The sequence below is a fragment of the Paramormyrops kingsleyae genome, chromosome 11 (genome assembly GCF_048594095.1).
Source record: "Paramormyrops kingsleyae isolate MSU_618 chromosome 11, PKINGS_0.4, whole genome shotgun sequence".
Classification (NCBI taxonomy): domain Eukaryota; kingdom Metazoa; phylum Chordata; class Actinopteri; order Osteoglossiformes; family Mormyridae; genus Paramormyrops; species Paramormyrops kingsleyae.
Genome location: NC_132807.1, coordinates 26,433,789 through 26,460,401, shown reverse-complemented (window position 1 = coordinate 26,460,401; position 26,613 = coordinate 26,433,789). Strand labels below are relative to the sequence as shown.

The 26,613-nt window shown below is 44.5% G+C and overlaps 1 protein-coding gene across 6 annotated transcripts in view; it reads right to left on the bottom strand.

Moving 5' to 3' along the window:
- LOC111832687 (adenylate cyclase type 2-like) overlaps positions 1 to 23,422 on the bottom strand; it is a 56,082-nt gene extending 32,660 nt beyond the window's left edge. For 2 of the 6 annotated variants that reach the window (XM_023790322.2, XM_023790327.2), the window contains exon 1: positions 23,165 to 23,422. The gene's annotated coding sequence lies outside the window, so the exon portion shown is untranslated. Of the gene's footprint in view, positions 1 to 9,130; positions 9,296 to 22,792; positions 22,903 to 23,164 lie in introns of all 6 variants that reach the window. The other 4 variants (XM_023790326.2, XM_023790329.2, XM_023790324.2 and 1 more) reach the window with 3 other exon arrangements.
- Positions 23,423 to 26,613: the final 3,191 nt, after the last annotated feature.

Here is a 26,613-nt window from a genome sequence, read left to right as displayed (position 1 = left end):
TGGTCTACTGGACCCGTGGTCCAGTCCTGATGTGTGACCGCTTGTTGACCGCTCAGTTGCCCCTGTGCTGTCCAGGGCCACTCCAGCCACATTCCTCACACAGGGGGGGTATATTTAGCTCCCAGTTCTGTTTGTCTGAGGCCGCTTTGCACTGCGGTGACCCACCAGAGCAGGCCAAGTTCCCACATAAATTTAAATATACTTACAGAATTACTTAACATGATGTCCTAAGTGTTAATGTGAGGAGTTTGACTTAAAAATGAGATCTGCTGCCTTAAAATGCATTAGACGTGAATTATACAAAAATATGGTACAATCATTTGTATATTTTAACATCTGGAAAGATGATGAATGCCATGATTTATAATAATTTGGGTCTTCTCTCCAGCATTCCTGTTTTCACAAAATGCCCTTCCCTGTCGTGTTTGTTAACATGAAAACATTTCCAAAGTAAGAACAAAGGGGAGACATTGAGTTGGGTGCCGTTTGGTGATCTAAGATGAGGTTAAGATATGCAAGTGGGTCTCAGTCAAACCAGCAGCCAGATCTGTTTTTTCATCCGCAGGACGATCTGGTCATTTATAGAAGCAAATTATACGCACACACACACACACACCTTGCTCAAGGGCCCACAGAGGTAACAATTCTGACGAGGCTGGACTCGAACCAGCAGCCTTCCAATCAGACACAGAGGCTTAGCCCCGAAGAGGTAAAACATGACATTTTAAAAAATGTTAATTCATGAATATATTAATTGAGATAATGCTGTACCCATAAGATCTTCAAGTGTCTCCATGAATTTCAAGAAATTCAAGAGTAAATCTCTTGTTTTTACCCACGTTCCCTCATCAAGTGCAGAACCAGATGCGACTGTACTTTTCAGATTCAGATTGCTTTATTTATCCCTAGGGAAAATTTTTGTGTTGCAGTAGCCAGTAACATAAAAGATAGGAACACACAGACACGAGGTAGAAATACCGGTAGACATAACACCACTGCAAATTACAAAAATGACAAAAACATATGTACAAAAAAAAAAAAAGACTTTGCTGAGATATATCTTTAGTGTGCAAAATAAATGTAAATGTGCATTGTGAGATACTACTGTACCACTGCCCTGGGCAGGAATGACCTCCTGTAATGAACTTTATTGCTGAGAAGCTGAGGGAGACTCTCTGTCGTAAAAGATCCACTGCACTGCAAAAGGGCTTCTGTTCTGCAGCTTTAAGTATTAACATATATCAGAGAGGGAAAGATTTTCAAGCAACAGAAGGAAAGTGACACGAACATGACAAGACTAATGAATGCACCAGCCCATGCCGAGGACACTGAAGTCACATGACATGTGAATTTCATGTTGACTTGCGAGTGGCCATTGTGTTTGGTAGTGCTGTAGTTCTCGAGACTGGTCTTGGTCTCGAGACCAATTTTTTGTGGTCTCAGTCTTGTCTTGGTCTCGACTCTATTTGGTCTCGGTCTTGTCTTGGTCTCGGACATAGCGGTCTCGATGGGATGGGGAAAAAAAGAGAAAACAGCACATCCTCACAGAACAGTATCATTATTTATTACGTGCCTCAATTCAAATGCAACCAGTCAGATGCATCTATTTTAAAAACGTTACATTTTATACATTTTCTCCACGGACACTGCCAGTGCTTCACAGTCCACATACATTATACACATCGCATCATAGCGAAGTCGGCAAAGAAATGTCCGAAAATGTCCGCGAAGTCTATAGCATAGTTATAATTCAAATAAATTAGGTATTTTACATTGATTAGAAAGCACGGTCTTGGAGGTGCAAGTCAATCTGGAGGCTCATTCTCTTCAATTCAAAGCAAAGGATCATTAAATAGCTGTATTCATAGCTTACCCGAGGCCTCTGTCCCTGGTATAAGAGACTTAATATGAACATCTTTCTGGTACATCCCATCTCTTTCCCTTGACGAGGTCTGATAAAATGGTTATAGGAGAGGATTGCTGAGAATATTACTTTCCATCAGGCCTCGTAACTATGACAAATCTGGGAGATTTTAAATGAGAGACATATGGACATATGGACAATATAATTGAAAAGATAACATGAATTTGATTTAATGAGTAATGACACTTTACAGCAATGCCTTTTTTCTCTACAGTTGATCTGGGTAATGTGATGTCGATTCTAGCCCTAGTCTGTTTTCGGTCTTGGTCTTGGTCTCGACCAGTCTTGGTCTTGGTACCCTCAAGTCTCGGCAGTGTCTTGGTCTTGATACCCACCGGTCTCGGCAATGTCTTGGTCTCGGTTTAGGCGGTCTTGACTACAACACTAGTGTTTGGAGACTGGTGGGTTCAAACATTCCTCACTGGAAAAAAGCGTGGTAAGAGACACTGTCTGCTGAAATTATCTTTTTTTTTTTCGCTATACAAGCACCAGTCCATTAAAGCTTTATAACAGCGTGTATGAGCCGTCAGCTGGAGCAGCTCACTGCAGGGGCGCAGGGGAAGTTTGCCTAGCGAATCAGGGGCAACGCTGTGTTTACAGATAGCTGGACAAGCTGAGAGAGATTCAGGAGTCTCCACACCATGGTCAGTCCTTCTCTGATAATTAGAGCAGGCCAGCCTTATCTCCTCATCATCATTAGTGGACAATGTAATCCTGCTGACGTACAAGATCCAGGCCAGCTTTGTCATTTATGAGAAGCGTGGAAAAGGTTCCGTTTCTGAGACCGGACCAGTCGTTTTTGCAAGGCCAGTTTGAAATGACCTGATCCATGAACTGGGCAAACAGCTCCCTGTTTGTATTACAGCTGTTGGCAGTCACAGGCACTGCAGATCCAGTGAAAAAACACTGAAGGCCGGGTCAGCACCTGGGGGGGGTCTCCTTACGAGGAAGCAGCCAGGCAAGTCACATCCCATGCGGGACACTCAGAGGTCAAGGGACCACAGCAGGGTTCACAGATTTATAACCCCCACATGCCTCTGGCAAACTCCAATGGACACTCCTATTATGCTTCAAATAGAAATTTCATATCGTTTCAGGTAGATCGGGTTTCATATGTGGTTCATATCAGTTACAAATAGTAGCTGTACCAGAGGATGTGCTGCTGATCTTCAGGACATAAGTTCTTAACATTTAAGCCGCCTACGAGTTCTGCCTGAAATTACCAGCAGGATGCGCCGTGCACGCGCAACGTGGCCACCTTCTAGAAGAGTCTTTTTAACATCCTTTCAGAACAGAACTGCGTCATTGGAGTCATTCAGAGGCAGAGAAGGCAGCCACTTGCGGTTCTAGGCTGTTTCGTATCAAAGACGATACATGCGTGGGGATCACATTAAAGAATATTAATAAGAGGCTGGTACAATAGCGAGTGCTCCAAACACGGAGGAGAAACAGCCCAGTCGCCGGGGTGAGGCGTGTTCCAAAGGTTCCGTTATTTTAAGTATTTAACTCTGTGATGTCACTCTGGCCTACAGAATACAACACACAGCTCTTAAAGAGAATGAGCCGAGGCTAAAGTGACTCTCTGGGTAGCAATACTACCGTGCACCTGCAGCACTGGAGGGTTCCAGTGCGCCGCTATGCGTGTAGGCAGCTTGCATGTTCTCCTCCCACAGTGCAAAGAAATGCAGTGACGATAACTCTAACATTCTCACAGCCTACGTTACCAGTCAAAAGTTTTCGCACATACTTAGATTTTCTACATTAGCATGTCACTCACTCAACATTTGCTAAAAATACAATCAATATTCTTTGCTAACAAATAATTTACCTTATGTTCACTATCTGAGTACCTTAGCAAGAAAATGTCATATCTTTGGTTCAACAAAGTAACCTCCAATAGCAGTTATATCAGCAGAGAAAATTCGAGGCATTCTTTCTACAAGGGGCATTAAATACTGCTCTGTTTTATGGGATGAAACGGTGAACTAGTACATTTAAAGTTAAAGGACAGCCTACAATTTGACTGCCATCACCACACAACCAGGTAACAGGATGTCAGACATTAACTGTTACACACTCTTTCCATGTTATAAAGCAAATTTGTTTCATTTGATATATTTTCATTTATTGTTGTTCACCTAACTTTCCAATGCTTAACAAGTATAAAAAATCTGCAGTTTATGGAATAAATGGAAAAGTGGAAAAAACCTGAGGTGTGTAAAAACTTTTGACTGGTCGTGTATAATTCTGCATGTGTGTGTGATGGACTCCCCCCCCCCACTCAGCCCCCTCCCTAACCCTAAGATAAGCAGCTGAAGAATGGGCAGATGTAACATGCTTCCTAATGTCTACAATGTTACGGTACCACGCTGAATAGTAAGGAATTTCTGATATTAAGCGATAAAACACCAGGCTTCTCTTTCCAGACACAAGCATCAGGGTTCAGTATTGAATTCCCAGTAATTATTTTACCATTATTTACACTGGTCTTTGCACAGCACCAAAGATTTACGGCAGAAAAGGACTAAAAACAGGAAAAGGTAACGGGAATCTTTCCCATATATAATCACAATACCGAATATACCTGCTGCTAATGTTTGTTTAAAGCGGGTATAATAATCTCCTTTGGACAGATGGCCTGAGAATATAAAGGACAAACTCCACGGCATTTCTGTGTGCCGCTCCCTTTATCTCTCCCCAATTACTTTTATTTTACAAACAGTGTTTTTTAAGTTTACAAGTGGTATTCCCCATTGCTGCTGTAACTCGGATTGTTTTGGAAACCGACGCAGCACTAAGCATATGAACCTGTCCCTGTTCGCTGCAATCCCCTTTCATCTGCGCTCTCTCCAAACAGCAGTAAAACGTCACCATCTATATAAAAAAAAAAAAAGGTTCTTGGCTCACATGACATTAAAGATACACGTGGAAAACAGTCCACTGTTCGCAGCTCTAACAGAGGAGACCAAAGACCAAACAGAGAATGAGACAAAGCCACGACTGGCTGACAGGCAGCCCAGAGCCACGCAGGACAGGTGTATGAAAGCTCTGCGAGCCGTTTTAGCTAAACGTTCTGCGACATCCTGAACGCCTTTAATGAAAAGCTGCAGCCATGTGACGCAGGACCTCCGCTTATCTGTCACAGATCCGCTCGATACGGCCTGTCCTGAACCCTGGCGCTCCTTTATAGCGCAGTTCTAAAGTTGCCATGGCGAGGGACGAGGCCAGCGAATCTGGGCTCCCGGCGCCGGCCCCGCGCTGAATAGGCTGGAATCTCAGTGGCGTGATGAATAGCAGCTGGGCAAGGCCTTGATGGGACTTCAATGCTACCATTGAGGCATGGTAAGAAGGGATGGAGAGTCTCACGTACCACGAATACACCGCACAAGAATACACGTAACAGCAAACCACCCATGTAACATTCAAATTCATTTAACATTTGACATTTTCATCCAAAATAACATACAATTGCGAAAACAGGGACACCAGTCCTTGGAGGAACTGAAGAGGAAACTTCCAAAACTTGCTCCATTTTGAGATGAGACCACTAATGACCTAAAGTCAGGCTTCCTCATCAAATGTTACAGTACTGCGAACCAACATATACAACTTACAATACAATACACATAACAATACAGCTTACTCAGTCCACAGAAATATTCTGAAAAACATATCACATGGACTGACTGAGATTTGGAAATTTCCTTTTCAATTGGGGTTAGAGGCCTTGCTCAAGGGCCCAGCGGCGAAATCATTCCACTGACTGCAGGGTTTGACCCAGCAACCTTCCGACCAGAGTCCTACAGCCCCAGACACTGTACACCCAACCTGCCCTTTCTTGACTTTGTGTAAAAAGTTGCTTGTTGCCATTCTACAGAAATGCATGATGCATCACAGGGAGTGAAATTATGCAGAGAGAAAAAAAAAAAGACAGACAGAGACAGCAAAGACATTACTGGGCCACAAACGAGCAGGAAGGAGACGCAGAACCTGCATGACAGAGGACTGGCGTCATCCCCAGGTTATTCAGCAGCCACCTCAGGGCCTGATGGGACCTCAGAAATATTCCAGAGTATTCCGTTCTAAGACATCATGAGTCACTGGATTCACAAAATTTCCAGCATGTTCCAGTTAGTCACATATTTCTTTTTTTCCCCAATATTACTCATCTTGGTCTATCATACAAATTGTTATGCTTTAAAAGTGTTAACGCATCCATTTTGCGTTTTGGTCGAAATTCACACGCCAGTCTTTTAAAGTAGTTTTTTTCAGGGATTTAGTACCATTAATGAGAACCAATGGAAGACCATGTGCATCAGGCAGAGCCCAAAGCCCAACCCGGCACGGCGCCGGTAGATGATTGGTCGAGAAGGATTCCATCTCCAGCAGGCACCCTTGAGTCAGAAAGACCATTTTCACAGGAGCGCCGACAGCTCACAGTAGGACGGGACGTGTTGACTGCTGAGTGAAAGTGTTTTCTGGACTCACCAGTGACTAACAAAACACGCACAAGCGGTGGCCGCTGACATCACTTCCTGTGAGTGCTCATGCAGGTAGCTCTCCGTGCTCCGTAGCGATCTGTGAGGTCACGCTTTCACTACGCCAGCCCTGCCCCCTCCTCACCCAGGTGGCAGCTAAAGACCGCCAGGTCACGCCTGCGTCCGGGACAATAACGACTTTCCCTTACAGTACAGCCCAGGATGTCGACGCCTACGAGCCAATCTGGCCATATGGTGAGCGTGCTCAAAACCAGCCCCAGCCAACCGGGGTTAATCCACAATGACTCATGTTCCTCAGCTGCTGAATCAATCACAACTTAACACAAAGGCTGTTCCAGACCTTCAGCCCAAACTTCACAAAGGCATATTTCACAAAAACCAATATCTAGTTACATTAACATAAGTAATCTGTAACACCAAATTATGTATAATTGGTTTTCCTCTGTGGATTATTAAAGTCAGTAAATAAGCATGTATCCATGTACTGTATACTGTATATTATGGGTGTGACGGTACAGTTTTCCCACGGTTCGGTATGTATCACCCAAGAAAGCGCAGAATGTTTCTGATGTTGTAGCCCCACATAAAGGGAGCAAAAAACAAAAAAGTAGGGCTGTCAAAATTAACGGGTAATCCATTATCATGATTAATCTGATTAAAATTTTTAACGCAATTAACCCATCTGCAGCGCAAAATGACTCAAAATCCCTGAAATGTCTCTGTCAACCCATTTCGGGCAGTTTTGGTGCGTTCCATTTGCCCTGGGAACTCGTATTCCGAGTCGGATTCCGGAGTTTTGAAGCCGGAAGTGACGGCATGCGCGCTCCCGTTTCTCAGAGATCTCAGAGCAGCACAGAGGATCCCGAGTTCAGAATCCAAGATGGCTGCACCTTTTATCAACAGAAGGGAAAGTTGTAGTTTTATCCTGTTTAAGCACTACTTCTCATTTGTGGCTCATTAAATCGGTTGCACACACTATACCGTCCAACTTATCTGTGGACGTGTTGCTACGGAGTTTTATACGTAAACCACCGCGCGTAATGTGTTATCAAGTGATATTGCTAACAATGGCAATTAACTGGGCTAGAATTAGATTTCATGATTAGTTGGATTATTTGTCGGATTTACGGTAGTTCGGGCTAATTGTAAGTGAACAAAGATAAAAACCATTTAAACTGAGGTACCTTAAATCCGACAAGTTGTCCAGCTAAGCAAAAAATCTTGCTTTTTGATATGGGTCCATGGTATTGCACTTCTGTGGCAGATGGAATGCATCCGACTCGTGTTCAAGATGTTCAATAAACATGTTAAGTGCATATATATTCCCTTTTTTCTTGAGTCTGTTTGCTCATGCAAAATGAAATGCGATTAATATAGATTAAAAATGAATGATATTTAATCGTGATTAATCAAAATTAATCCAGAGCAACCCTGTGATTAATCTGATTAAAAATTTTAATCGTTTGACAGCACTACAAAAAAAGTATTGTGGTGAGAGGTGAAATCAGAAGATGACAACAGTGGCCCAGACAATGAAACCCAGTTTACATGATACGCAATGAAACGCATGCATTCCACGGCAAACATTCCAGTTACGACATTTACAATTAGCATAAATACACAAATACACATATTAATTTGCATCAGTTACAAACAAGCACGATATGCTTCTAAGTGCGACATAAAGCATGCGGGCAGCTGACCAGCCCCACGGCCTCACGGTATGTCAACTAATTGTCGACAGTGGGCGGGATCAGCATCGCGTCGCCGAAACAACGTCGATTATGTTGCAAGTGCGTGAAAACCTTTGGCCAGGGGGCAGATCATTTATAGCATCTGCTCTTGTATAATGCCGTTTAAATTCTAGCCCTCGAGAAATAGACGACCCAAGTTTTTTAGATGCATTATTCACGCCAATAGAAAACTAGCAGACATGTCATAACGCCACGGTTCATGTGAGTATCAAACTGAACAGTCCGATAATATACCGTGTACTGTTACACCCTTAGTATTGATGTATGCATGTATGAATCAATCAATCTATCTATCAATCTACTTACCTATCATTGAGGCTTGTTCATCTATGCACCTATGTTGCAGGAGTCCCCCACTTACAACCATCCCTCCGCCCAGATCATGGCAGACTCCGAACAGACAGTATTTTTACAGGCCACCCACATAAACCTCTTGCACCTTTATCTTCAGGAAGCCGGACAATGGGATGTGGCGACCGCTCGATGGCAGGGACCCGGATGCTACAAGGTGTGTCCCCAGTTGTCCCTCCCTTTCCTCCCCACAGATTTGGCTGCTGCTCCCCTCCTCTCACCCTGCCCCTCGGCCGCCGTCCCAGGCCAAAGGTCAGCTCTGCGGGGCCTCACCCTGCAACACTGGATGACTTTGCACAAGAACAGCCATCTCCAATCAAGGATGAGGCGACACCATGGTGAAAAAAACCACACGTGGGTTCTCACAAGAGCTTTGAGAGCTTTCGTTAGCCTGCTCTGATCTGGCTCTCATCGTCAAAATCATTAGCAGCATTAATCGCTTCCAGTATCCGCAGCAGCTGCTGGAGAGGACAATTACTCTCCTTTAAGGAGTGCTTGTAACACTCGCTAATGACACAAAACACAAGCACTGCCAGTCACCCACAGATGGGGCCTCAACACATTAGCGTGAAATTAGCATAAAGTTGGCCACAGACAGCTACCTGGTATAAGAGCGGGAAGCAGAAATGCTAATAATTAGCTTAGCTTGCCCTCAGGTAGTATCCGAAAAACAAGCCTCTTTTCCACTGACGCGATGCTGGTGTCGGTGCCGGACTTCTTCCCAATCCGGAACTTGTTCTGCGCATTTACACTGCAAAAAACTGGCCCTGGGCAAGAAAAGAAAAAAAAAACATCTCTGGCATGGCACGACAGAAAAGCTGGTCTCAGAATTTTGCGCTGTGCCGTCAGCGAAAATGGGACAGGCTATCGCGACCAAACCTTCCGCATACCTGGAAAATTCAGTCCATAACCGATATAGTTTAGTCTAATATCGCTGGAGAAGGAGGTGAAACAAAATGAAGTGAAAACCTCAGCTGCAAGGTGATGCCGTTCCTGGTTGGTTTCGTCCACCCATCCCGATGACAAAGTACCAGTCACAGAGAAAAGCACAGAGTTACTCCCTGTTTGCCAAGCAGAGGTTAGGAACATCTTCAAGGTCGAGCAGGAGCGGAATATTGACTGTAATGTGGTAAAGAAAATGAATGAAAAATGCTGTGATGTATTATAGCTTTCAGCCACACACATAAGCCTATATGGATAAAGATATTAGAAATATACAATGTTCCTGGTCAAAAGTAAGGCGTGTGTGTGTTAACTGAAGATGATGTTACACTCATCCCTTCTTGGGCTTATCTCCAGATAAAAAACAGAAACCCAGTGTCAGCCCATCTATCTGCAGACTCCACACATGACTAACTGCCCAATGGAAGGAGCTGTCAGGAATCCGTCTCCCGGCGAGCTGCTCAGGACCGAAGATAAAGAAGGCCTGTGCGTGGGACACCGCGCCGGTGTGAGGACGCAGGACACGCGGTCACGGGTGACCACCGTGGGGTATGCCTCGCCGAATGGGCTGCCACGTAGCTGAGAATGAGGAGTAGGGGAGGGGGGGGGGTTTGCAGGGTTCACTGAATCCTGCTGGATAATGTCACCAGTCTCGAGGAGCCGGTGAACACCGGAAGGCTACTCTGACACATCCATGTGTCACCAAGATCCAGGGCCTCCAGCGAGCTTTACATACTCAGGGAACTGCAGGGCTGAACATGTCCAGCACAGACACCATAATCCACAGAGCAAACGAAGCCCTTCTCTTTGGACAGCAGAGACGTGCTGGTGGGGGAATCCAGACCTGCACTTCTCAGCTGCTCCTGTCCTTGTACAGTTTTAGGCACTCAGCCCACTTCAGGTCAAATATGGGGAGTGCTACAGTAAGTGTGTTCCAAGGTACAATGGTGGAAGAGCCAGATTCTGTACTGTGGTTCCAGGGGTGTCAGAGGGAAAAAATGATAGTCCTGTAACTCTTTATTTACAGTGTTTTTATTAAAGGTGGCAGTTTCTGATAAAGATGGCATGTGTTCTGGTGCTACTAACAGTTGAGTAGTAATACCAAAAAAGGTTCAGTGCTTTGGTTAGATGATACCAATGGCGGGCATTAAATCTCTCAGTCTACCCTAGTTAAAAAAAGAGGTCAGCTGGACTGAAAACAGGATGAGTCACAAGGAACAGGATTAAGAAACATAACCCAGACACGTCTCCCCAGACGCCTCCTGAGGACTCCACAAAACAGCCAAAATTCCCACTGTCTCTAGCCAAGGCAGGTAGAAACCTAGAAACTGAAGCGATTCCCCAGAACACTGAATACTGTCATACTGAAGGAAAGCCTGTGGAAGTCAAAATGACAGAAAGTGCAGCCTGAAACATCCCACTGAAGCGAGTCTCTCCACGTTCTGCTTAGGGAGCCACAGGTCACCTTGGGCTGAGGCTCAGTCTGTGTACCCCCCCCCCCCATACTGTGGTAACGTTACCCAAGCATAAAAACAAGAGCTAGTTATAGGCATGGACCAAATCCACTGCTGTAACATAGAGGCCTTATTATACCGGGACATAAAGACTTCACTGCACAGTTTAACAGACCACACAGTGCTGCTGTCACGTTACTGTAACGTAAGAATGCCCTTTAACAGACCACACAGCCATACAGTAGCATTACAGTAAAGACTAAGCTTTTACAGACTGCACAATGCTGATCTCACAATATCTAGAACGTAATGTTATCTTTGCCATTCCTCTTCACTTCCTACCATTATCTGCATTAAATTAAGCATAATAATTGAAATTCTGATTAAAAATTCATATGAGCTTAGAATTATATTTCCAGCTTAATGCAGAGACTTCCTCCTTCTGCTCTGTGGGGCACCACTAAGAGCTCTGAAGCCCTAAAATCGGTCAACAGCGGAGAAGCTGCAAGCGAGTTCCACAAGTCGTCAGCGCCAAACTCGAAAACCTTGCTTACATTGTACAACAGCACTGATTACGCAGTAGTAATGCAAACCCCTCTGCAAAGCAACCCAGATCTCCGATACAAAAAAGACCTCTCAGTCCTTCTTAGTAAAGCATTACCTCACTACCCTCTGTAGAACACTCTCAAGACCCTCACCCACCGTTGTCAAGCGGCCATTCTGGAACACCATCACGCGGGACGTTTAGGTTTTTTGCACAGGAGTCGTACTGCGGCCAGTGGGACCAAGAGACAAGTTTTTCACAAACCAGAGGTCCTGTCAGTAGACATGAGGTCCTGGAGGCCAGTTTCAACTGGGAAATAATACTAATCTGACGAATCGTCCTACGGTACCCTCAGTGTTGAGGAACCATAATGCTTAATCATTAATCTGAAATTATTAATACATAATACTAAAGGAGACAGAAAAGTATTTCTTGTCAGAAGGACAGATTTTATGCCAAGACAAGGGGCCACATTTTCCAAGATGCCCACATCCCAGCCATTTAAGCAGAATGTTTGTAATTATAAGGCAAGTTAGCAGAGTTATCTGTAGTGTCTTAATCCTGTCACATGAGCAAACCTACCCAGGTATTGGAATAAAAGCCCATTGCATGTTTAAATTGTGACATATAGTAAAATGCTTAAGTGCACTTGATATGCGTAGGATTCAAAAAGCTCATTAAATGATAAAGGAGGATGATCAGAAATAAAATCAGAAATGACCAAGTGTTTCCCCCCCAAAAGAGTATATGTTCTGTACATACCACAGGAAAACAGAGCAGAACAACAGACAGTGAGCGGTTTGATAATAAGGACTGACGTTTCCCATTTCGGATATCAAGGTAAGCAGGCGTAACCCTGAGCTTAAATCATGAAATTGGCGTTCCCAATTTCCTGGCACTGTCACAAAACACGCACTCTCCACGTTACCTAGCAACCCACACACTACCTTGGTTAATTAAAAAAAAAAAAATCACACACACACACACACTTGTTACCTAGAAACAACATACTGCCACAATAAACTAAAAAAACAGTCACATTGCCTTTGCCTCTGTTATCTAGCAGCAAACAAACTAATTCCAAACACTCTGCTTTGACTCAGAAATAATGGATCAGAGACACTGACTCAAAAACAATTACAGGGTGTTTCTATATCCTCAGTTACATAACAAACACATTGTCCCGATTCCCTAGAAACATTCCACTTTCTTGTCACTTGTCTCTAAACACTTGTACATCTCGTTAGTTCCCTAGCAACCATCACACTGCCTGTGATCTAACAATTAGCATATTGTCTCTTCACCACAGACAAAAAAACATTTTCTTTGTTACTGAACAGTTAACATATTGCCTTAGTCTCTGAGCAAGCAACACATTTCCTTTGTCACGCAACAATCAACATACTGCCGTAATTTCATAGCAACCAGCAGACTCCTTTAACCATTTATCAATGCAAAAATTACCGCAATTCCCTAGCAACAAAACACTGCCTCAGTTCCCTTGAAGACCATACTCTGCCTCAATTCCCTAGCAACAAACACACTGCACAGCAACAGCAATAGTATTAACAACGCAGTTTATTTTACTTTCCAGTGCATTTATACTATTTTTTTTTTTACCAAGGGTCTCTTCCCTTTTGGAGGACGGTGCAACCAAATCTCACCTGACAACTCTGTCCTGGGTACAGGAAGGCGTGTACTGTACAGACTAGCTCTTTTTTGCTTTTTGCCATGCACCTGGCGACAATGGGAACAAAACTAAATAAGAGTTCATAACCAGGCCAGCTTGTGCAAACAAGCGCACAATAAAGTGGGAATCCAAATAAGGCAGAAGGATAGCTGTTGTTTCAATTACTCAGGCTGACAATCTTGTCTTGGTATGAAAGAGCAGCAGAGAAAAATTATTCACATGGTGTTGCCCCCACTTTTTAGGCAATGCAGACAGATTCCAGTCTGGTCCCATGACTGAAACATTCATAGAGTCCTTGGACCAGGCCAAACACAACAGACCATCCATTTGAAGCCCTCTCTATTGTCATTCACCGCTTAAGAGATTCTTTGGCCAAAGCACATAAAAAATACATCCCAAGCTGTTCCTTTTATCCACCCACTCACGGTACACTAGCAGATTTTAAAGGAAAGGCGTACATCCACCGACATCATTAATGTGGCTGGATGTTGCAGAGTAGTGTTACTTAGTAGAGCTTCCAGGTGTAGCAGCAGGGTGACTGGGTGTAGCAGCAGGTTGACTGGGTGTAGCAGTGTAACTGGGTGTAGCAGCAGGTTGACTGGGTGTAGCAGTGTAACTGGGTGTAGCAGCAGGTTGACTGGGTATAGCAGCAGGTTGACTGGGTGTAGCAGCAGGTTGACAGGGTATAGCAGTGTAACTGGGTGTAGCAGCAGGTTGACAGGGTGTAGCAGTGTAACTGGGTGTAGCAGCAGGTTGACTGGGTGTAGCAGTGTAACTGGGTGTAGCAGTAGGTTGACTGGGTATAGCAGCAGGTTGACTGGGTGTAGCAGCAGGTTGACTGGGTGTAGCAGTGTAACTGGGTGTAGCAGCAGGTTGACTGGGTGTAGCAGCGTAACTGGGTGTAGCAGTAGGTTGACTGGGTGTAGCAGCGTAACTGGGTGTAGCAGTAGGTTGACTGGGTATAGCAGCAGGTTGACAGGGTGTAGCAGCAGGTTGACAGGGTGTAGCAGTGTAACTGGGTGTAGCAGCAGGTTGACAGGGTGTAGCAGTGTAACTGGGTGTAGCAGCAGGTTGACAGGGTGTAGCAGTGTAACTGGGTGTAGCAGCAGGTTGACAGGGTGTAGCAGTGTAACTGGGTGTAGCAGCAGGTTGACAGGGTGTAGCAGTGTAACTGGGTGTAGCAGGAGGTTGACTGGGTGTAGCAGTGTAACTGGGTGTAGCAGGAGGTTGACTGGGTGTAGCAGTGTAACTGGGTGTAGCAGTAGGTTGACTGGGTGTAGCAGTGTAACTGGGTGTAGCAGTAGGTTGACTGGGTATAGCAGCAGGTTGACTGGGTGTAGCAGCAGGTTGACAGGGTGTAGCAGTGTAACTGGGTGTAGCAGCAGGTTGACAGGGTGTAGCAGTGTAACTGGGTGTAGCAGCAGGTTGACTGGGTGTAGCAGTGTAACTGGGTGTAGAGATTGCAGCAAGTTGGCAGAGTAGAGAAGCAGGGTTGGATGTATCAGATTGGCTGAGCCTGGGTCATTATTATGGGCTTACAGCTGGACGTAGGCTCTTGACTGGGTATAATGAGTGTACTGTGCGTGTGACTGTGGCTGTAGCAGTGTTACTATCTGCAGGGCAGTGCACCAGGCTGAACGGAGGGTCATAGCAATTCGGGCTCGATATTTTATGGATCATGTTACAAAACAAAACCAGGACTGTCCCACGAGCTCAGCGCAAGCAAACATGTAACAAGCACCTGTAGCTATAAGGGCGAAGAGTAAAGTATGCCAGCCAGAGACACTCTTATTATAGCCCGGAAGTTGGCTAACAGAGGTAGCCTGACCTACACCCCACCCACCCCTTAAGGAGGCGGCTTGCCTGAGGCCCCCCAGGGTCCCACCAATCAGATGGCACACAGAGCACAAACAGCCAGGGGCAGCCATGCTAACACGAAGCTCGTTTGTCTGTCCACACTCACCAGATGCCTGCCGGGACCCTGGACCGAGGAGACGGACTACATGCTCCCCCCAGTTAATTGTCCCAGCAAGTTCCCCCTAGTGGACAGCAGGGACAATAGCCTAATTTTTGCCCCCCCCCCCCCCAGGTATGTAACCACTTGGGGCTTACGCAACGCCCTTCAGCCTCCGGCACAAATGAATGCACGGGCAAGAAATAAATAAATAAGGTAGGAAGAGAAAAAAAAGGAAAAAGTGGAGAAAGAAAAAATGGCAACGCAAACACGCAAGTGCTCACAGGCCGCAGCTAGCCGGCCGGCTACGGATCAACCGGGCTTCGGCACCACAGCATCTGGGCGTTTATCCCAAGAAGAGAGGCGCTCCGCTCTGCGGTGGCAGAGGCCACCAGAGTAGGCCGGGGCCGGGAGGGATGGGTGTGCCACTAGGGGAATGAGGGGGCCACTTAAGCGAGTACGGAGGCAGAGAGCTATTTTAATAGCACAGCGGCACCAGGGCACCAGCCCACTTCAGATGTCATGAGGGCCAGGGGGCTTCCCGAGGCCCGGCTGGCCCCCTCCCTTACACACCGAGGGACGGACCCACAGTGGAGTCACACTAACACCCCAGGACGTGAGAAAAAGGCCATCTCAGTACCCACCGAACGTTGTGCCCCAGTGAGGCGCATCCCGAAGAGCAGAGCGCTTATGTAACCTTCAGCCGATCATATGCCAAAACCAGAGCAGATCTGTACATGAAATATTCCGGCCCGCACTACACGCAGCTGCTCTGGTTCGGCGTTACGTAATATCTCAGCGTGTCAAAGAGGGCAGAGCCACACACACACACACACACACGCCGGTCATATCTAAGAACAAGAAGTAAATAATAGATAACCGTATTGTTTGTGAGTCTTACATGTCGGTTCCTGCACATCACAGCTTCTCATGCATGTGGTTTCTTTAGGAGAGCGTTCTCAGTGGAACAGCTTTCATTGTCTTAGGGCTTAGCCCCCACCCCTGGTGCCCCCCATGCAGCAAAAACAAGCTTCACCTTAACACTTGCAGCCCAGACACTACATGTGTATATTCATATTATCATCCCTCTACACAGCACATTTAATTAAAGCAGACAAAACAAAAAGATTTGTTTGTAGTAATAACCTATTTACATGCACTCCCACTTGTTCTTACAGTGAAAGGTGACATTTATGAGTTTAAATGTAGACAGCTGTAGCCACGAGGAACAGCTGTGTTTGCTTTGTACTGCGTTACTTGTTTAGATTTTGACAGCCACTCAATGTTTTATGACGTCACAGGAAATGCAGCTAGAGTCCAATTAGGACAGTGGTTTCAGGGGTGAGGACTGTCAATAGACCAAATCAAACAGTGCGACATTAACTTAAAAAACATCAATCAATCAACAAAAAAAACAACAGTTGCCACGACTAGCATCAGAGAAGAAAAAAGATTAACCAGACTGCTTCTTGCGTTCTGCTCAATAGTGATAGTCCTTACTCGGGCAATGATGATGATGTAATGGCTTTCCTGTCCATTTGGGGCATATCTGTCAGTCACACGGTGGACCCTGTAGAAAAGCAACAATCCCAACCTACTGTGATAGCCCACAAGCAGCTGGTATGATGGGGCTATGTGCCTACTGTTAATAATTAAAGTGTCACCATAAAATTATGGGGCCTCTTTTCATTTACAAATATAGGAAAGACCAAAAAACCAGCAACAGCCTATTTAACACTAGACTGAGAAAACATGTTTTAGAAAGACAATGAGAGTAAAGCACAAGAGAAAACACACAGTTGATTGACAAGCATAAAGTCAATATCTATCAATGACTCAAGCAAAGTTCTTACTTGAAATTGAACAAAATTGAGGCTAGATATCAGAACTGTTAATGGTGCCCAATTATCTTGCCAGATCTTTAACAGTGTTGCCACTTCCATTTGGAGTGCACCACTGCACTGCACAAGTCTGTACAAAAAAATAAACCATAGCTGTAACTGCAGACAAACATGGATTCATGTTTGTCTGCAGTTACAGCTATGGTTTATTTTTTTGTATGCAACTCCTCACTACAGGATTATATGAACTGATATATTTCAGCTGGCTTTTTTTTTTAACTGACAAAAACCTTCCGGCATTTTGAGCAAAAATATTTCAAAAGTTCAACAAATCAGACATGGGTGGGGGGTGAATACTTATGCAGAACAAGGAAACTATTATGGCCTGTGTATTCATTTTTTCAATGTGAGATCCATTGTCATTATTAAACACCATTATGCATGGTTGACGTGAAGCTGCCATTAAAATAGCATGCAGATACACCCAGCACATGGCAAACAGTGAGAATTAAAAGTTCTCTGAACCACTGGCAAGTAATTTGCTGATGAAGTAGAACCTCACAGGCCAAACCTAAAGCTGAACAATTCAATAAAGCGTATTCAGTGTACAAACATGTGTACAAAGAGTATTTAAATGTCAGATATCGTAACCCATGCAGCCACAGCAGCTATTTATAATAATTTCAATAACAGTTAGGGAGCTGTACAGTTGCTTTACACCTCTAGAGACCAGGGTTCGAGTCTCTGCCCCAGCTCTACATGTGTGGAGTTTACATGTTCCTCCTGTGTCATTCTGAGGTTTCCTCTGGGTTCTCCAGTTTCCCCACACAGTTCTAAGACAACAAAAAAAAAAAACTAAGATGATCCAGCAGTTGCCAGATTTTCTGTAAGCATGAATGGTGTGTGTGCGTATGCTTTGTGGGTTGGTGCCCTTCGCTTCTGGGATAGGCTCTGAACACCTGCAACCCTGCATAGAACAAGCAGGCATGGACAGATGGATGGACGGATGGACAGATGGGATAATAACAATAACGATAATTATAATCAATATGCAGTAGATCCACAAAAGCCAAATTAAACACAGGTATATTTAGTTAAATTCAAGGAATATTTTGGGCGTCGCTTTTTCCCTACTGAGCAGCCATACTTTTGTCATGGCAAGTTTCTTTATCTTTGGTAGGGAACAATACAAGAGGAAACCCAGGCGGTCACTGGGCCTCCCTAAAAGGTTAACTCTGCTCCACCCGCAGCCACAATGTTTTTTTCCCTGATAGATGTGAAGATAAGCACTTGCCAGCCCATTCATTTTAAATAAATCTGTCCCTCTCGTAACACCAGTAAGCTCCTCTGTAATACAGCGCTTTAAGAACATTCTGGGGGTAAAAAGTGAACTATGACAAGAAAGTATAGCAATTTATGGCTTTCCCTGTGAAGAACAGTCTTTTTTGGTCTCTAAAAGCAAACACCTGTGGAATAATTCTCAATGGAACATTACTCTGCTTATCGTATGACAAACCCACTGCTAATTCTGGTTCAGCTCTGTATAGTTTTTCCACAGAGTCTAACTCTGTCTTAATATGCTACAGTATCCGTCCAATCAAGCAGACTCCCTACAAGTCACATGACCCTACCCCGAAGAGAGCTCAATGAGCTTTGCCATTACATCACCAGCTGTCTATAGATATGCACAATATGTCAACACTTAGTTTACCATTAGTCACCAGCTGACACTCTTATCCAGAGCACCTTACAATGGTTTAAGGAAACAGCCATCCTCCTACTGGGAATTAATGTGGCCACTATGTGGTTACAATCCCCTGTCCTTAAATATTTAAAGAGGTTCATCCACATTGCTGATATATTTCATTCCAATACACCACCAATTTCAAGCCTAAGAACAGTACACAAAAGGCTTCAGGCAATACGTCCAGAGAAATACTCCTTTTAGGAAATGCACAAACATTTTTTTATTCCTAATTAGAAGTTGACTGCCAAAAATCTGACCACACAACATAAGGAAGAATGAGAGAACTAATAAACTGCGTAGGCAGAGTATGAATGTGTGTGTGTTTAGACAGGGATGTGGTGACAGGAAGTAACTCCCTAAGTGGAATGTATTCCAGCTCAAAGAAGAACTCCAGCAGAAGCTGGGGCCGGTCCCGTGGGCTTTTCTACGCAAGACATAGGAAGGAAGTCTTTAGCACCAAGGCAGAGCTGTAGCTGCATGCTGGGAGCACCACCCTGTAACGCCACCACCAGGGCGGCGCCAAAATCCTCTCCCCTTAGTAAAAGCATAGAACTTGTGAGATTTCAGTTCGCGCAAGTTTCAGGAAGCAAATTTACCTGTAATGTTACAGCATTTCTTTACTGGACTATGCCTGGTTATGCATGACGCCTTCAGACTCAACTTGGCTCAGTGCAAAACACAAACGTTGCCTTTCTTTGTGTCTGTCCAACAGAGTTTCACATGAAGCATAACATGTTTTTCATGTTTAAACTGTGTTTCAGCCGTTCGTAACCCTTGATCCCCATATTAACGTATCCTAAATCCTAAATGTGTTAATTTCAGTGATTTTATTGAAATGTATACGAGAGGCTGTTTAATTGCATTCTTATTGACATTTTTATTACCGTTATCTTCATTGATGTTCATAAATAGCCGATCCAGTGCAGGGTTTTGGTCTTATTTTTTCTGCACACCCTATAACAGAACAGCATGATGGCTAATGCGTTTAATGAATCCAGAGGAGATACTGTGTTTATACATTTAATTATATAGCCCATAACATGGTTTAACCCTAAGATGCCCTCTAACCTGGATACAATGGGTCAATTCAGCTTAGCATCCATTTATTTTCCATAGCCACTTATGCAATGTGTTTATTTGATCATTTGTGGAAAGAGTACTTGTCAGACAAGCACTGAACTTAACGTCACTAGGACAGTGGTCAGGCCCTGGATCATTCGCTCTGGAAGACACACAGATGGATTCTTGTTATGTTGTTACTCAAGCACCAAGAATTAATATTTATTTATATTCATTTTGGGATAACCGAGTACTTAAGGCGATTAGATCAGCCATTCACTAGCTGTGCCACCAGCGTGAAAAGTGTTACCCGCTGTGTAGTGTTTGTCTGTTTTTGTCACATTTGGCAGCAAAATAAGCTTGTGTGTATGGGTGCTGGATTAGACCTCGCCGGAGCAGACAGGTGTGCACACATCACATGGGGGACGACACCAGGTGCGGATCTGTATCGGTCAAAATCTCAGTGCGGAGACATTGTAAACATGAACGCAATTCATCAGAGTGGTGCAAGGAAAACCAAGTTTGTTTCATTTTAAAACCATTAACAAAGTACAACTTGTAACTAAACTACCATCATTCTGATTCCAGTACGCTCCATTTTGTTGAAGATCCGAAGGCTACAAATTAAATATGACTGTAGCCTACATTCACTTTTGACTAAATTGTCTTTATCTTGAGGGTTCAGTATAATCATAATGACACGAAAAATATGCCGACTTCCTCACAGACAGAAAAGTTATACATGGTTAACAGGCAGTCAAATTTTCCTGAACTGTAAAAAATTCTTACAATTCTTACTGAGCAGTTTTGTGTGGCACATGAGACTGGAGTTTAAAATCTAGTTATACCTAGAATTACATCAATTTTACATGTTGCCATTCATATTCAAAGCAAAATTAGGCATGCAATAAATGTATAACAATTTAACATGCAACTCCTCATATATACTGTAGTAGAAAAATAAATCGCATATTTACTGATCGCACTGAGGATTCGGCAGTCTTGCAGCTTTAAGTATTTGCTGCATTTTTACATTGACCAGGGTTCATTGCATCATCTGCAGTTTAAAAGGGTTTGGTGGAGCCTTATTTAAATAAAGTTCAATACATGAATGGCGGTGACCCTGAGCAGGATAAGAGGTGGGAACAGGGCTGTTAGAACAGGGCTGTTAGAACAGGGCTGTTAGAACAGGGCTGTTAGAACAGGGCTGTTAGAACAGGGCTGTTAGAACAGGGCTCCCCAACTATTTCTCCCCACGGGCCAAATTCTATCAGCAACACAAAGCCGAGGTTCATGGTGTCCAAAGAAAAAAAATTGTCTGCCGGCAATAAAATTCACAGACCGGGGGGGGGGGGGGTCATTAGATTGGAGTCTGCCAGCTGATGATCACTGGGTTAGAAGATGCATGGATGCATGGATAGATGTGGCTAAGCATTGAGTGGCACTATTTTGAGCAGAAAATGGTTTTTGGAGCACCTGAAACCCAAAGATTTGCAGTCAAAGACAATAGCAGTAACATTTTACACCATTAAATAATCAAGGTGGATTATAAGGACTTACCAAAGCAGGTGGTCAGCTGGTCAAACTAAAATTTCAATGTGTTTCTTTTCCAATCCTTACTGCTTTGTCAGAAATCAAAGACGAATGTGTCTACCTGCGAGTTTCGGTTTAGCGAGTTTCCATCACACTATTCCTGTCCAGCAGAGTTACCACACGGACAGGCCTGGTGTAAAACAGGGACGACCTGAAAGGGTTGTGGATAGGAGGCCACATCCACACACCTGGAGCATGCAGGGCACAACTTGGACTGCAGAGGGCGTAGCAGTTAAACCATTACTGTGCCTCCAAAAGCCTTAAACATACGGAAAACTCTGGAGGAGGTATTCCATGAAGCAAGACTGTTCAGTTAGGTTGGTGATAGTCCAATAGGAATGCTCCTTACCTAAACTCTTAGTGGACGGTCATGACTTCTAGCTTAAATTAACCCAGCTAAATGCGAAATCCTTCTTTGTGGAATATACCCTAATGCTGGTACCAAGCCGTCTTACATTTCAACTGCGCTGCATTACTCGCCAGTATTATTAAAAACCCAAACCAATGTACCTACTGATGAGTATAGCAAATGTGCACAACTGTTAAAGTTGAAAAAAGTGAAAGCAGCCTGTAAATTTTATTGGTAAGATGTCAGGAACTTTCATTAGGGAAGATCAGAGTGAAACCATAAGAATTTCAGTGATATCTGTCATCAGAATGAAATGATTCTATGCAGAGGGCCTTAACACAAATATTCTAGTGTATTTGAGTAATGAAATTGCAAAGACATCAGAATTATACCAATAGCACCTGTCAAAAAAGTAAATACGACGGTCTTAAGTCCAAGGGAACCTTCACAATGCATATTTTGTGCAACAGTGGGCTTCCTGCTTTTAATTTTGCATAAAATGGATTAAATGGATGGATTTAATGAGATGGCTTTAAAAAATATCATATTATTCTATCCTAAATGTCGTTGAATCGAGAGAAGCGTTATTTCACGTCTAAATAACTGAATTCGTTAAAGTAAGTATGATCACCCCAAAATACGTATATTGATGGTGTTTCACTCGCAAGTCCGACATAGTTCTGGGACAAATAATCCTGCTTCCAGGAAAACAGATACTTCGCTACAAAAAACACAAAGTGAAAGCATATATTACACCCTCATGCTCACGGTATAATGCACGACTGTCAATCCAGAACAAACGCACGACTTGACGCCTACAGGCGCACCGCTTTAAAATAAAATAATTACTTAATTATGTAATACACAATTACCCAGTTCGGTCCATTAGCTTTCAAAGACGTTCACAGGCAGTAAGTTTGTTTTGTATTAGGGTCGTGAAGGAAGATAAGGTCTTTTATTCATTGTTTTAAGTTGGGCATTCATACGAAAAATTACATAAGTATGCTAAACCATTACTTAAATCTCCATAGAAGAAATAATGCATGTAGACAGAAAAACCGCACAGAAGGCACTCGGTGCAATTTACATACCTACTTGCCAAGAGAAATTGCATGTGCGTCGTTTTCTTTCGACTCACGAAAACTGAAAGCTTTAGTAGTTTTTTTTTTCCAGAATAATACATCACCTGCATATAGACAATCTGCATACAAACGTAGACAAAAGAAGTCAAGGATTAAATCGTGTATTGAAAGTAGTCAGATTTCACACGTCAGTGTCGACAGACAGTTTAGTGCCCAACAAGTTGCCGATTCGCTTTTTTTTTGCACTTGCTTAAAATTCGCCCTCAGTTTTCCAGTCTATCAAGAATAAACCAGTTATTTGTTGAGGCACTGTTGCCACCGGTCCATAAACATATAGCTTTCTGCATGCTTGCGCGTACGAACAGTCTTATCAAGACTCACCTGTAAACGACGGTTGTCAAGAGGTAGAACAGCTTCCCATGGAACTGCAAGTTCCGCTACCAGCACCAGTTATAACATCCTGACGAAATCTTGTGCGACCCCGTTATCTGTCTGCATTCGCGGAAACGCGCCGACTCCGCTGCCTCTCGCCGTTTAAGGTGCGCGCTTCACATCCTGACAGACGGGCTTTCAGCCTCCCTGCGAAACGCGGAAACGTTCTAATGGGCCGAGCGTGCATGTGAATATGTCATCTGTGCAATGGCATAAAGATCCGATTTTAGGTGAAGGGAGGTGTTATGTTAATGAGAGCAATGAATATTTTTCCCACTGACAAGTGTTAGCCTGATTCATCAGTTATACCAAATACTCGGATACATCTCAGTCACTAAAATCGCAGTCACAAAATTATAAAATGTGTTGAGATAATTAGCAGACTAATCAGTAGGCCTACAAATCTCAACTGACGAGTGGATAATATTGATTTTAAAAAGTGCTCAGATTCATTTCATAAAACTTAATGGCCCATGCAAAACTTCAGACTCACCTTTCAGTCAACCACTTCCGTATAATAAGTCACAATGCACGTGGTTTTATAATAAAGTGCCTTTTTAATATCGAAAGGTACATTTTAAACTTTTTTGATTCGTAAACCCAGTTATCCCAATGCCCCATAACACTCAGAATGTATTAATTCAAAGTCACAAAATATATAGTTTGCAAAGGCTCTCTCTCTCTCTCTCGGAGATATATATATATATATATATCTCCAATTCAACCAATATGTGAAAGGTTTACAAGTGGAGAGTGACGGGGGGGGGGGGGGGGGGGGGGCAAGAAAAACGTATAAAATGGGGGGCGCACAGTTCAACTGATCCTTAAATCTAGACAATTACATCACTTAATGTAAAAAAAAAAAATGCAGCAAATACTCCAATTTTGACTTTAGTTTCAAAACAGTAGTTCGATGCTGAAACGTCGGTGCATATCGCATGCACTGTAAAATTGCTGGTATCGTTCAGAACAACTGATTCAATACAAAGACAAAGGAGCTTACAAAGGGGGGAACGAATAGGATTTTAATAAAACTGGTGAAACCTTTGGGATGCATAGTTCGACGCCAGAGCAACCATTAAAAACTCAAGTCGACTATAACTGGTAGGCCGAGGAATTCCACCGTCATCGTCCCTATAGCGATGTATCCCGCGGACATAAAGCAGCAGACGATGGGAAAAATGACGGAAAGAGCGAAATTATTCACAGGTAAGCAGATGCATATTCCTCAGTGAGACACGGCAGAGCAGCTGCACCTTCACTAACCGCCGGTGCAATTCATAATATAGACAGCTTCCATAACATACTGGTTTAAGAGTCCAAGGCGAGAGATCAGGAAGAATTAAATTGGTAAAAACAGTACAGCTATGGAATACGTAGAAACGTACTTCCACAGACCGAACGCGTGATGCAACCCTATCAATTAATATAAGCGCTCATTTCCATATGCTTTCCCTGTAAAAAATCAGAAGACAAATGGACCCATTATTTTAATCATTTTTGCATGAGGCTGGAGAGAAATAACTGTAGGTCTAAATCTATATTTTGATATTTTCATTTAAGCGCGGCTGCAGCAACAAGCAGGCAAGGATAATTTTCTAAAACGATGGCACAAGAAACGTCATTAGAGTTCTCTACATAAGTGTTCAAGGTCTGTTGCGACTGGCTGATGGGAAAAAGCCTTCCCAAAAGATTAGGTCTCCAAAAAACGGATATTTCGTAAACTTTCAAAGTTAGATTATGTCTTACAAGTTCTCATTGCATTAATATTCTAAACAGCAGGTATCACAATGCTGGAGAAGTGATTAATATTTAACTACAGAGTGTATTTCCCTTTCATAGTCATGACCGTTTAAAAAAGTTACTAGGTAAGAAATGTACTTGTGATTTTATTGCATGTAGTTAAAAATCTAAAATAACTACAACTCAAAAGGATCTGTTTCAGTCTGATTGAATACCTGTCAGCAGTAGTGATTACAGATTCCAGATGGCACAATTTTTTTCCACGCTGTACGATTGCGCCACCTACTGGTCAACTAAGATTACAGCAAGAAGCCCAGGCTGACTGTCAGGGTATAATGAACTGCGATGGGTACAGGTAACTAAAAACCAGCTCATTTTATACAGGGAGGAGGTTTGTGAGAGCAGACCTGCACACAGACTCATTCTATGAATATAAAATAATTATAAAATGGTCACTCAACTTTCTAAACTTGGTCACTTTAACTACCAGACAAAAAAAGGCTTTAAAGGACTGAAAACAGTGTTTACACCTAGATTGAGACAGCCCCCCCCCCCCCCACCCTCATATCCCAGCTATCCGTTTAAGACTAGCATATAAGGATATGGGCTATAACTTTATTATGTATATATAAATTTATATAGATATAATAGAAAAATAAATAAACAAATACAAATTATTCTATAACTGATAAAATACAGGCAAAAAGGTCAAGTTGCAATTGCCCCACTAAAGCTTTCCTAGTCTTATTATGAAGCACTTACAGTGTGCAATAAAAACACCAGTAATAATCCCAGGTGAGGCCCCCCCCCCCCCCCCAGGCTGCCACTCCGCTGCACAGGTGAGGCCCCCCCCCCCAGGCTGCCACTCCGCTGCACAGGTGAGGCCCCCCCCCCCAGGCTGCCACTCCGCTGCACAGGTGAGGCCCCCCCCCCCAGGCTGCCACTCCGCTGCACAGGTGAGGCCCCCCCCCCAGGCTGCCACTCCGCTGCACAGGTGAGGCCCCCCCCCCAGGCTGCCACTCCGCTGCACAGGCGAGGCCCCCCCCAGGCTGCCACTCCGCTGCACAGGCGAGGCCCCCCCCCAGGCTGCCACTCCGCTGCACAGGCGAGGCCCCCCCCCAGGCTGCCACTCCGCTGCACAGGTGAGGCCCCCCCCCCAGGCTGCCACTCCGCTGCACAGGCGAGGCCCCCCCCCAGGCTGCCACTCCGCTGCACAGGTGAGGGCCCCCCCCCCAGGCTGCCACTCCGCTGCACAGGTGAGGGCCCCCCCCAGGCTGCCACTCCGCTGCACAGGTGAGGGCCCCCCCCCCAGGCTGCCACTCCGCTGCACAGGCGAGGCCCCCCCCCCCCAGGCTGCCACTCCGCTGCACAGGTGAGGGCCCCCCCCCCCCAGGCTGCCACTCCGCTGCACAGGCGAGGCCCCCCCCCCCAGGCTGCCACTCCGCTGCACAGGCGAGGCCCCCCCCCCCAGGCTGCCACTCCGCTGCACAGGCGAGGGCCCCCCCCCCAGGCTGCCACTCCGCTGCACAGGCGAGGCCCCCCCCCCAGGCTGCCACTCCGCTGCACAGGCGAGGCCCCCCCCCCAGGCTGCCACTCCGCTGCACAGGTGAGGGCCCCCCCCAGGCTGCCACTCCGCTGCACAGGTGAGGGCCCCC